We start from the raw sequence: 13542 nt of genomic DNA, 5'->3' as shown, positions 1-13542 counted from the left end.
AAGCTGGTGAAGGCAAGGAAACAGATTCTCCCTGAAACCTCCAGAAGGGACACAACCCTGCCAACACCCTGATTTTAGACTTCTGACCGCCCAAACTGTAAGATAATACATTTGTGTTGTTTTAAGCCACTCAGTTTGTTCATAGCAGCAATGGCAAGATAACACAATGCTCTACACCAAAGACTTTCTCAGGATGGAACCTGGAAAGTGCAGAGGACTTGTTGACCTTGCAGCAAGATGCCAAGAGCAAACCAGAGCCCAAGTGGAGAGAGGACACAACACTATGTATTTTTGAAGAAATACTTGGCATCATCCTCTGGACTCTGCCTTATGATCAACTAAGAATGAGATCACTTGCCATCTGGCCATGAATTGTACCTGTGTGTGTTTCCAGACATGGCAGGAAATGTGTTCCTTAGAACACTTTGAAAGTTCTCATTTTTGCTTTGTGCCATTTCTTCCATCATTTTTATTGACCGTTATGAAAATCTTTTATCTACACTTTTACGTGTTTATATAATAGTACAGACAGCAAACACTTATCACAAGCCTTCTGTGTATTAGGCGTTGTCTAAAGTATTTACATGCACTCATTCATTTCATCTTCATGATAATGCTTTGAAGCATATACTGCCATTATACTCATCTTAGAGATGGGGAAACTGAGGCACCAAGAGGATAAGTGACAGCCCTGACGTGATGTGGTTCAGAAGAAGATGAGCTGGACAGTATGACTCCAGGGTCCAGAAGCATAACTGCTGTTACCTTGTCTTTCATTCCCTCATGACCCTGAATCTCCTAAGGGCCAAAGACCTAGTGTTATTCTTGTTTTCAGTTCCCCGACTCCCACCCTACTATGCCTCCCACATTTCTTGAGCACTTGTTACAGCTAGGGTAGAGGCAGACACTTCCACATGTAGTATTACTTCATATAATCTCTGCTATGACCTTGACTGCCTTGTCCAAGGTCACATGAGTACGGAACTGGAAGAACCCACACCCCGAGCTCTTTCCAAACCACCATGCTGAATTACAGAAATGACAGCGTTGGGAATTGGAGCCAAAAGCCCTGATTGGAGCCTTCACTCCTCCACTTATTACCAGTGGTATATCTCACACCAATCTCCTCACCATTTGGGCCTGTTACTTCACCTCTAAAGTAGAGGTGATAAAACCTACCCTGTAGAGACTTCAAGCTCCTGCTGGATGGGGCTGGGAGACAGAGCTGGCTTCCCCCAAAGCAGCAGCAGGTGTCTGAGACTGGCTGTTGGAGCGGAGCTGTGGTGGGTTCTCAACCCTTCTCCCATGGAGGGCTCTCTGGCCTCCCCTCCGTGCCTTCTCCAAGAGGAGCCATCATCCGATTGGAGAGGCTGGAGATTACTTCCTCCCTGGGAGCAGCACTGCATCACCTGTCCTTCCATTCCATAGGCGTCAACACTATTCTTCCCTCTGTGCACCCCCAGCTGGGGTCTCACTGCCACAGGCATTAACAGCAGCTTAGAAAACCTTGCTGTCAAACGGGGATAGGGGCATGGACTGAGGCCCTACCTGACCCCTTTCCTTCATCATGGTTCCAGACACCTATCCAGGCACTGAAGGAGATTTGAAGACGAAAGGGCTATGGGACCTTGTTGTTGGAGGTGAGGGAGAGGGTCCCCATGCCTGGGAAATAATCCTACCACAGGGTTCTACAACTTCCCCAACCGGAGAATAGGGAGGAAGGAGGCAGCCCAGAGCAAGCTCCAACCCCGGCTCTAGGAGCCAGCGAAGCGTGTCAAGTTACCTACCAAATTACTGAACACATAATTCAGGATTTTCAATTGTTTAGTTCTCTGGACGTTATAATATGAAAGTCTATGGCTTGCTTTTCAGACTTTTTTACTTTCAAACGCATTTTCTATTCTCATGATAAGTGAATGAAAATTGAAGTTTGCCTCTCCTACATCAGGTAGGTGATTCATAGCTCTTCGCTGACTTTTCAAGGGCAACTATGATCCCTCAGTGACAAGTGCTAGGGCAGGAGCCATGTCGTGCAGCTCCGTGTTTCTCAGGACTGCTGCACATTAGGCTCACTGTGGGAGACCAAGGAAATAGCAAAGGCCAGATCCCACCCTGACGAGTCAGATCAGAATCCCAGATGGGGCGGGGAAGTGGAGCTGGCTTCCTCCAAGGCATAGGTATTTTTTAAAGCTCCTCCACTGGTATTAAAGGGCAGCCGGGATTGGGAACTCCTAGAATACTGGTTGAGAGTTCAGTCTTGGAAATCAGTCAGACCCGCATGTATTACTCACTGTATAGCGATGGGCAAGTCACTTCAACATTCCTGGACTCCGTTTACTCATCTATAATGCCAATAAGTAGCATAGCACTTCCCATTTTTTTCATGTCACAAAACCCAGAGAAGATAAAAAAACAATTTATAAAGCACTCCCAAATGAGGGAGTACAAACTTCTCGGGTACTCAACCATCCCAAGGGCTGAGGGGATCAGTACCTGTCCATCCTACTTGCCTTTGAAGGCATGCTGGTGGGGGTGCCTTGCGGAGGGAAGCAAGGGGGGGATTTTACCAAGTCATCCCACCATAGACTATTAGAGCTAAAAGGGACCTAAAAAAATGGTCACTGGTTTCAGGGATTGCCTTTGGTCAAAATCCAACACCTGACCAGGATGTGCTTACCCTCCCTTTGATCAGAGGGCAGCTTGGAAACAACAGTACCATCCCTTGTTGGGGGATGTCCCCTACATCACGTGGGATGACACGCTGATTCATGGGCCCCATGCTTTCCTTGCAACCCAGGAGCCCGGCTGGGAAACAGCTACCTTTAATTGTGGCGCCTGTGCGGAATGACAGCCCACAAGCTTCTTTGCTCTTTGTCTTCTCCTCTGCAATCTGAAAAGCTGCAGTCAATGAATGTGTGCAGAATTAAAGCCAGGAGTGTGGGAACAGAGGCCTGATCGTAGAGCCACTCGAGACTGACAAGTCGACCGCTCGGCATGTTGAAGTCATTTGTCTAGCTGGAGGATTGTTTTTCCTCTTTAGGTTTATTTCATTTGCGGAATGGTTGGGGTTTGGGGAAGCTGTTTGGGTCCTGACACTTGAGCTGCTTCTGCACCACTGATTTAGAACAGACTCGTGATTCCAGAAACGCTGGTTGCCCTGTTTGCCTGCCGCCCAGAACTCCCTCCCCCTCCCACCTCCTCAATTCCATTCCCCCTGCTGCATGAAGATGAAAAACCAGAATGTGAAATGTAAAATGTGCTGGTGACAAAGAAAGGCCAAGAAGCCACTGGTTACATGGGCTTGAAAGTGGAAGCCAGGTGCACTCTCTCCAGCATTGCTGCCGATCGTCTCTGAAACAGATGTCCCCCACCCCTCCGCCATTCTCTTTTCGCGAGGGAGGCGCTGAGCTCCAGAATGGGAGACAATAGGCATTAATATCCATCGGAATGACAGCTGTTTATGACTCTCTTTGCACAGAACACGTGTCCCCCAAGCAGAATGATTAGCGCTCCAGCAGAATACGATATTTGCGGGTAATCAAAAGCGAATGGCAAACCATTTGGACTAATGGGAAGCAGGGTCCACATCAGCCTTTCTGGAAGTTCCTACCAAGAATAAATAATGAAGTGAGCTCAGAGCAATAGAGCGGTAGCCTCCCTCCTATTCATAACATGGTGGATTTGCTTAGTGTATCCTGGGAAAACTTACCTGCCTCGCCAGGGTGTTATGAGGATTAATTAATGTTTGTAAAGTGCTTGGAATTCCACTGAAGAAATGTACCTTGTCGATGCAAATTATTATCATTCTATAGTGCCTTTCATCCCAGAATCTCAAAGTGCTTCCCCAACAATTAATTAAGCCTCACTACACCCCTGTGAGAGAGGAAAGCATCATTCTGCCCGCGCTAATACAGCAGAGTTTTTGCACCTGAGTCACAGAGTCTAATGCTCAAGTTGCCCTCCAGGAGGGAGAGAGACCCTATTAACGAGCATCCCTAAGTGCTTCATAATACATGAGTCGCTAACAATGCAAGGCAAAGCACTATACCCGATACCTATGGCCATAAGGACTTGTTTAATTTTGTTTGGTCCCTAATTGTCTGGGCTGCTTGTTTTATTTTTCTCCCTCCCCTGTAAGGCAATAAGGTGCTTGTCAGATGAGAGCCCAATTAGCAGCTGTAACGAGTTACAGTGTTCTGACTGCACCCTCTAATCTTATTCCTTACCATCTGTAATGCCAGAAACAGGTTGCACCCCTCTCCCACCACGTGCATCCCCAAAGAAGTTAACTTACCTTTCACAAAAATTTTAATGGCATTATTAACAGGATGGGCAGTTCGATGCTGTGTTAGCAACCTAGAAGCTGCGCACACGTCTAACATGTGAGCATCCCAAGCATGTACTGTAATTCTTTTTTCATTACAAGTGCAATAATTCATAAGCACAAATCTCTTGTATTGGCTCCTTTTTAAAAAATCCTGGAAATCAAGTGAGCATGTGTAGCATTCCAGTGTGTGCTGGAGACAAATCAGCCTGCAGAGTCCTCACCAAGTGCATTTTGAAACGGAAATTTTTGGCATCGTTTCTGGACAGGTTTAAGACAGGCTCAGGAGGCCAATGTTTTAGTCATGAAAACCTGAAAGGAAAATCACGGTTTCCAACTCTAATGCTATCTCAGGGGTTGAATCACTGTGCCATCTCAGAAACATCCCCTCGGCTCACCCAAAGCTTCCGATGTCTCTTGTGTTCATCTTAGAGCTGGAAGACCCTGCTTTCGAATTGGGTTGGCCACTTACTGGACAAGCCACTAGCCATTCTGAGGCCCCACTTCCTCATCCATAAAATGGGAATAACAATAGCTACCCTACATACTTTCTGTGTTGCTGTGTGGCTGGAATGAGATCATTTGTATGTGGGAGTGCTTTGTCAACCATGACAGCTAGACAAGGGTAAGTGGCTGCTAATAGCAAGAGATGAGTCATCATAAGAACCCTGCAACTGTAGGAAGATACATTTGTTCGTAGTCATAAATCACACCGAGGTAGCCATCTCTAGGTGTGGCATACCTAGTCATGCCAAGGAACACTGATAAGAGAAACCGAAGAGCTCCAAGTTTTGAAATTCTTAGGTATCCTCAGATGGGTTGTAGAAGTTGTAGTTCTGTGGGTCTAGCTTCTTTACCACTCCTTCACCCTATCCCCATCTCCTAGTCTCCTTGTTCTGGTGATGATTCCACCCCCAACACATGTAGTCATGGTGGGGCTTTCATGTATACAGTCTCATCGGCACCTCACTCTGAGAGTGGGCACACGACCCAGGTTGGTCAATCAGAATACTCCATCCCCTGGACTAAGGGATGGGCACCAACCTGGCCAGTTGGGAGTCTTTTCAATGACTGATGTTCAGATGTTGGGATAGAGAAGTCCTATTTCCACTGAAGTTGTTAAGGGAGGGAGGATGGATGTAAGTTGCCTGCCCCTTGAACAAAGCCTGCCTGGGAATGTCAGAAACATTCTGAGGCAAGAGAGAAATGATTATTTGGGGCACATGTGTTACTATGGGGCAATGACTTAATGTCTTGACATGATTTGGGTTCCTAGATCTAGCTCTTCCTAGACTTCTGATTTCCTAGGTATATGAGCCAATAAATTCCCTTTTTACCTGAGTTAATTTGGATTGAATATCTGTTCCTTGTAATAGTAAAAGATTTGGTTAATTGAGGCATGAACTTACCAATGAAGAATAGACAAGATTTATCAGTTCATCTTTGGGGGAAGGTGAGTCACAAAAGTCCAAACCCCATGATTGGATGAAACAGTTGTTTTGTGAATCTCTTCATAATATCTATAACACAGAGAGAAAAGGTAATGTGAAACGACTTATTTTTTTTTTTTAAGAGAATATAGTCAACCTCCTTACAAGTCAGTTGGGCGTCATTAGAAATTTGTTGTCCATTCTTTGTGCCTGCTCCTTGTAATGCAAACTGCATTGTCAACCAGTAACTGTTCTCCTGATACGAGGTCCTGTGTTTGGGCTCCCCCTCTCTCTTCTTGCACGGGCCTCATCAGAAACCTTCATTTTCATCTCTTCCTTTCCATTTGCATCCTATTAGTCTCAGCAAGGTCAGTGCTGTTCCGTGGGGAGATTGAAAGCTCTTTGGGGACAAGGTTTGGACCTCTGAAAGTATAGCACACAGCCTGATACATAGTGGGATCTTGAACTTACTAATGGAGATTGGCTGTGACATGCTGCTCCTTAGATTTAAAGGAAAGCCAAGGCACAGAAGAATGACCTGATTTATTCTGAGAGCAACCTGGTCAGGCAATCAAAACATTTAAGTGTAATTGGCATGTGCGCGTGTGTGTAATGTGTGTATGTTTTAACTCACAGGATGTTTGTTGACTTGTTTGGGGTATATGCATACTTGCGCGTGCGTGATGACGAGCTCCAGCTCTGGTTCCAGATGGTCTGAGTTCGAATCATGAAACACTGTGTGACTTTGGCCTAATCATTGCCTCTCTGTGTCTCATTCTCCTTATCTGTAAAAATGGGCAAAAAATAAAGTTACCTCGTTATTGTGAAAATTAAATTGATTGGTGCCAGTGGAGCAGATAGAACAGTGCCCAGATCATAGCAAATACTCAAAAAACATAAGCTAGTTTTCTTAAGGGTGAAATCTGCCTTATCGTATGCATTCAACTCTGGGTGTACAGATACAGAATCCATCCGTCCTACAAGGCTCACTTCAGAGTTTTTCTGATTGTTCCACCTGTGGAATCAGGTGTTGCTTCACCACACTGAATCACCGTCCTGTAGGGTTGGGCAGCCTGTGGCTCGCTCGTGAAAGCCCATGATGGTGTGTCGCCACCACGGCAAGTCATAGATGGTGTTCTGAGATGCTGTTATGAAAACCAGTGAGAGGAGACCAGGGACACCCATCAAGCTTCAGTTAAGAATCACAGAGCTGTTCTCTTCATTCTTGTCAATGTTTTTTCTGGCTTTTTACCTTCGTGAACATTTATTTTTCTTTATCGTGCCCCAGTGGTAGGTTTTTGCTCTCTCCGTTCGGACATAAGCTTTTACGTTTTCGCTGACTTCCTTCCACGCTAGCCCTCATCTGATCTATATTTGCATCCCTTTGCTTGTGTGAGAAACATCGTTGTTCATGAGTGTCAAATGGATGAAACTATTTTCATGGTGAGACAAGTTCATAAGTCTTCTGAGGCTCCCATAGGGTAACTTCTGACCTACATGCACTTCATTCATGGAGCTTTGAAATTTGTTCAACTTGCTAACAAGTCAGAGAGTATTTACAGAGGAGGGATGAGTCAAATGGGGAACATGAACAGATGGAGAAGAGCCCGTTGTTATGCTTCAAGAGTGCATTTCCCACATTGGAACGCATCAAAGCCTGGCGGTATATACTGCATGCAAGTCACCCACATAGTATAAAACTGATTTAATTTACTACCAAACGCTTTGTTTTGCCATTACATAATCACAAATGTGCCCCCAAAGAGACAGTATTGGAATGTAAGCCAGGGCAAGGAGCCAGCCAGACATGAGTTCTAGTCCTCATTAGAAAACTCCTTCCACTTTCTTACAAATCCTCTGTGGCCATTCTGACGGAGACATACCTGGACACCACTCTGGTCTGTTGACTTATCTTCCATTTATCTTGCTGCGATGTGCCGTTTCCCAGGCAGATTCTAAAGCATGCTGAAGATACATAAAGGGTAATGGACCTCGTGCCTTGGGGTGTTGAAGTGACGCCCAGCTCCACCGCCCCATATCCTGCCTTCTCTGTTGTGAAATCACTGCTCTGAAAACAGAACTGAGTGTAGCTAGAGAAGGGCATGGACAGGATGGCTCTCGACACGTGTCCCCACAAGGCCTTGCTGTTAAATCTCCCACAAGCTCTAGGAGCAAACTGTTAGCGACCCACTTAGCCGGCCCTAAACACCTCAGCCGCCTCTACTGGATGAGGGAAATTGCTTTCAGGGATAGATACATCTCAAGAAAGTTGGCTACAAAATGGATTTCTATAAAGAGAATTCCATTTTCTCCTGGCTTCCATTACAAAATTGGAAAATTTGTCACACTGGGTGGGGGGGGGGGATCCTCTCAGGAGACAAAATGAACATTTGGGGTGAAAAAGAAATTAACGTAAAGCACGTCTCTTGTTGGAATGCACCAGTGCCTGCTGGGAAGCACCTAATGGTTCACTTTTCTTTTGAACCATTTCCAGCATTTTGTAGAAGTGTTGGTAACTCATGAACCTTATACACACTGCCAGTCCTTTGCCCTCCTCACCCAAATCTATTAGAATGTTCCCCTTGGTTGAGGGTTCCATTTCTGTGGTCTTGCACCTCTCAAAACTTGCTAGTGCTCACGCCTACTAGCTGAATGTGGCATTAGGCAGCAACCTAACATTTTATTCATTCATTCACTTGTTTATATCCTGCTTTATTCCTATAAATAATTTGATGTGGCTTACAGGGGTAAAGATGATAAATTGGTATGTTTGCATTTCAGGTTTAATTCTCCTTGTTTGCCCTAATTAAGTTAATTTTGACATTTTAATGTCATAAGTTATAGCACTGAATAATAAATATTAATCTGTTTGAGTTGGAAGAGTTTGAGAGGTCAGCTAGTCCTACCTCCCACCCCATAGAGCTTCTGCCATATCCTGTCCAGTGAAATGGAGATTTCTACTTCAGTTCTATCACAAGTTATTAAGAAACCGCACAAAATTCTTTCATGAATTGGTGCCTGAGAAGCCCTCATTGGTGACGTGAAGCTCGGTGAGTGTTCCACTGAGTGGAGGGAAGTTTGAGTCTCTGTGGGAAGACTCTGTCACAGGTAACCTGTTAAGTTCCCACTGCCACTGACAACAGGTTTTTTTTTTTTTCTCTTAATAGGAAAACCTGAGGCATTTCTATCTTCTTTTTCAGTTTTCCTCCCTTTTAAGCTTCCTGGAAAAGTAAGAGTCTTTGTTCTCCGAACCCCAGCTCCCTCTCCGCCCACGCCCACCTCCTGATTAAAACTGCTCATCTCATGATCATCCACACTGACTCAGCGGAATTTCCTGCACTTTGTCCATGGAATCCCTCTGCCCCAACTTCCCCTTTTCTGGGTCAGTTCCCCCAGTTATTTCCTCTTTAAAGACTTTGTGAATAAGGCACAGAGTCCTTCACTTGGCCCCACAAGATGTGACTCCCGTGGGGAGAGGAAACATGGGCAGGATCATTGATCTGACAGCTTAACTGGTCAGGTGATTGTCAGAGACCTCCCCTGATCTCCCTACTCATGCTGCAGGGGCAAGGACACACCTCCCTCAGAGTGGTCTAAATTCCATTCCGTCTATCACGTTGTCCCAGGATCACAGGGAGCACCCATACAACGTAAAGCGGGTTTGCAGAATCCTCGTCCAAGAGATTATGCTGTCACGACCCCAAGGTCGCAGTGACTTACATGGGAAGGTGTGTGTCTCACTCTGGGCACACATCGGCATGGCTCACCTGCAGCTCAGCTCTGCTTTTTGTTTCTCCTCATGCTGGGATCCAGGCTGTTGGGGCAGCCCTTGGCTGGCACCTGCCATCCTCATGGCAAAGGCAAAGGGCAACAGCTGAACCTCACGATGGCTCTCCAAGCGTCGGCTTGCAGGTTACACTACATCACTTCTGCTCAGATTCCAAAGGCCAAATCACATCACATGGCCAAGTCTGATGTTGAATGGGTGGAGATGTCCACTGTGCCTTAGAGAAGGCACTGTGCTCCACAGAGCAAAGGAAGGATGTATCATTCTTTTGCAGTTAATGGGGTGAAAAATTGGGACCAATAACACAACCTATCTCAGCGACATTAAGGTTTGGGGAAGAGTCCCACAGAGGAGCTAACCTGCTTATTCCAACTATACATTAAGATGGAGTTCCGCTGTCCAGATCTCTGGGGCAACCCCTCGTTGCTATTTCTTCAGGCGGCACTGAGTGTCCTTCAAGGAATTTCTTATCCCTTCTTTATGCCACACCCTTCACTTCTTACCTCCCTCCTCATCACACACACACACACACACACACACACACACACACACACACACACACACGGTGACTGGGTCTTCCTTGCTCTCTCAAATTCCCTACATCCCCTTCATCCCCAGGCTGCCATCCTTCCCAAAGCCTCCTCCTATGTGCCTTGGAAATCTTTAAGGGCACGAGGGACAGATGTTCTTTCCTGTTCCCATTTTCTCTGCTTGGTAAGGCAATGGGAAAGTTTCCAGTCCTTGTGGTGAGAGAAGGAAAGAAAGACGTAGCCTGGGCTTGACTCTAACAGACAGATGGCTGTTATTTGCTCCCCGAATTCCTTCACTTGTGGTCACATTCTAAGTAGATCAGGATTCACACTGCAAGAGTTTATCTTCTGCCTATAGGTTTCCATAAATTTATAGATGAGATTCATATTCTCCCTGCTAGCAAGGCTTTTGTACCTTCTTCGGCTAAAAGGATATCTGCCTCCTTCACAACCTTTGGTTACATACAAATTACTTTTCTGTGGACTTATCCTTGAGAGATGTGCCCCAGGGTGGCACTTTTAAGATGTCTCCGTCTGTGTGTGTGTGCGCGTGCGCGCATGTGCACACGCGTGTGCTCTGCTTTTTGGCTTTTTGTTTATTTGTTTTCAGCACTAAGTAGAATCACTTCTGCCACCCGGTCACGCGGACCCCAGACGCAGGGCACCATCCACATCCGTTGAACAATCGTACCCTCCCACCACCACCACATTTTCTTCTCTCTCCCAACAGTACCGTTATTTCTTTATACTCCTCAGGACCTTCACCTCCTGCCCAGAAGGTGCTATGTACAGATGAGCATTTTCAAAGTCCTCTGTCCACGTGTGCTTCTCCCAGCATCGCAGAATTTCATAGCACTGTTTAATCTCCATACATTTCAGGGAAATAGCCCAAGTTTGCTACCACACACTGACACTTTCAAATTATCTCCAAAACAACACTGATGTGCACCAGAACCTTCACTTTTCAGTTTGCCAAGTTGTCTTTCTATAGTCAAAGAGCTCCAGCCTGAACTCTGCTTCCCCACCCAGTCTCCCCTGATGATGAGCACCTCCACCCAGGGTCGGTAACAGAAAACTCTAGTGGAAAATACCTTGCGACTGGCCCAAAGCCAGACTCTAATGCCACTCAGGTATGCAACTGTCTGGGTTTTTACCCAGAAAGGTCATGACCTTTGACCTTCATGATGTTTGTATTCCTGCCCCTTTGCCTCACCCTGCTGCTTTGGGACAAAGGGCGCTAACCTATAAATGGTCAGGCTCTTTTTTCTGAAGTATGGATGACCATTGGAAATCATGTAAAGCTAACCACCTCTGAAAGAACACACATTGAGAGAGGGCTGTTGATACAAATGTCCGGTGAACTGACACTTCATAGAACCACGGAGTAGAAGAAAGACCACTTCCAGGAAGACCTATCTACCCCCTCATTTCCTAGAGGAAGAAACAGAAACCCAGAGCATTGGGTACAACTTGCTTGCAGAGCTGCTGAATGACAAAAAGTAGACTTCCTATCCCTTAAAAGAATGTTCTTTCTGGGGCGCCTGGGTGGCTCAGTCATTAAGCATCTGCCTTCAGCTCAGGTCATGGTCCCAGGGTCCTGGGATCGAGTCCCACATCGGGCTCTCTGCTCTGGGGGAAGCCTGCTTCTCCCTCTCCCACTCCCCCTGCTTGTGTTCCCTCTCTCACTGTGTCTCTATCAAATAAATAAATAAAAATCTTAAAAAAATTTTAAAAAAAGAATGTTCTTTCTGCTTTACCATACCCCCTCACTGGGCTAAGCACAGTAATTTTTTTTCAAGCACCAATAAACCGACAAAAAGATATTTGAGCTATTCCTCTTTTTGAGAACGTTACATAACCAGTAATGACAACTTGTCCCCATTTGGATAAGAGTCAGTTTATTTAACTTAGTTCCCATCAGAACTAGTAGAAAGAACATTCAGTGGTTCTCCCTCCCTAAGCACAGCCTATATGCTTGTTCCTGGAGAGGTCCTGCCACACCAACAATAAACAAGTTATCACTCAGGAGCAGATATCTTACTATCTAGACACATCATGCCTGGATCTTTCCGTCTTGAGGACTATCTACCTATGGGATCTGCACTCCCAGATAGGTTGAAGGAGGAACTGTCTCTCTGCACTGTCCCAACTACCCCCAAAAGCAATGAAGAGTTTAGTATAAATGCTATTGCAAGATGACATGTTTTTACTACAGGGGTGATAACTGCTTTTTTTTTAATATGAATTATTAACATCCTCGTGAGAGACCCCAGTTGCACCAGCTGATGCTGATTTGTGGCATATTGTAAGATTTCTCTTTGGGATCTATTACCAAGTTCTTTTGTCGGTGCATGAGTAAACAGACCCTGTGGAGAGGTGGGGAGAGCTGGAGTTTGAAGTCCGAACGTTGCCCTGTAGTAAAAGACAGTACTTGGTTTAGAGTTTAATTTCCTCCTCAGCCAACAACTCTTTGTGTGATAAATAAGCTAACATCCCTGTACCTATAGGCAGAAAGACAATCTGCACAACTCTGGAGCAGGGGAAATCTGTTTAGGTTGCAATTAGCAAAAAGTAAAGGGTCTTGTCTGAAACATTTTGTAAGGCTCCCAGACTTTGGAACTCCTTCCACTGACAGTGGACATCTGCCTCCTCTTTAAACAATCCTCCTGCCACCACATTTTAAGAGTCTGAGAATTTTTTTTTTTTATTAACTCTATAACAAACAGCACAGCAGCATTTGTTCAAATGGACTTTTTCAAATTCTTTTCAAGGGATGTGGGGTTTCTCCCACATGTTACTCTTGAAAAGAAAGGATCAAAATACAAAAGCTGTCATAATAGTATTTCTGATGGAATTGCCCTGGTGAGTATTTTAAAAATAGCAGCAGAAGATGCTTTGATTTCTTCTCATCATGATGTTGCAAAAGAGCCTAAATACAGCTTTGCATTTGTTTAACTGAAAGCTGCCATTTCTCAGTGTCAGTTGGATGTCGAGTCCCAAAATGATGAGCACAGTTAACTTCAGCTACAAAAAAAAAAAAAAAAATTATGAGTCTTAGCATATTTCTACCAGAGTGTCATTGTTAAAATGATTCTATGAGAGATTCTGCAAGAAGAAAATCTACACAAAAACTAGAATTAGAGAAATACATGGGATGGGTGGATTTGATATAGCTTCTATTTGTCAATGCAAAAATATATATATATAAATGTGAATACATTGAATTTCTCTGGCCTGGGCAAATTCATCATTAGTAACAGGAGCAATAATCACAAAAATAATAACACAAATAAAGACCATAAAATTGGGCACCTGGGTGGCTCAGTTGGTTAAGCGACTGCCTTCGGCTCAGGTCATGATCCTGGAGTCCCGGGATCGAGTCCCATATCGGGCTCCCTGCTCAGCGGGGAGCCTGCTTCTCCCTCTGACCCTCTTCCCTCTTGTGCTCTCTGTCTCTCATTCTCTCTCTCT

The 13542-nt window shown here is 45.1% G+C and overlaps 1 long non-coding RNA gene across 2 annotated transcripts; it reads right to left on the bottom strand.

Moving 5' to 3' along the window:
• Positions 1 to 3211: 3211 nt before the first annotated feature.
• On the bottom strand, positions 3212 to 7754 carry LOC141370458 (uncharacterized). 2 transcript variants are annotated; one of them, XR_012374497.1, is made up of 4 exons: positions 7638 to 7754; positions 6389 to 6539; positions 5734 to 5844; positions 3212 to 3606 (listed from the first exon to the last, which is right to left on the bottom strand). It is a non-coding gene; the product is annotated as an uncharacterized lncRNA (long non-coding RNA). The 2 variants fall into 2 exon arrangements; XR_012374499.1 differs by having other exon boundaries at positions 6425 to 6539.
• Positions 7755 to 13542: the final 5788 nt, after the last annotated feature.

The sequence above is a fragment of the Callorhinus ursinus genome, unplaced genomic scaffold (assembly GCF_003265705.2).
Source record: "Callorhinus ursinus isolate GAN/ISIS: 27379988/994484 unplaced genomic scaffold, GSC_fseal_2.0 scaffold2, whole genome shotgun sequence".
Lineage (NCBI taxonomy): Eukaryota > Metazoa > Chordata > Mammalia > Carnivora > Otariidae > Callorhinus > Callorhinus ursinus.
The sequence above is the reverse complement of the archived record's forward strand: the minus strand, read 5'-3'. Positions and strand labels throughout refer to the sequence as shown.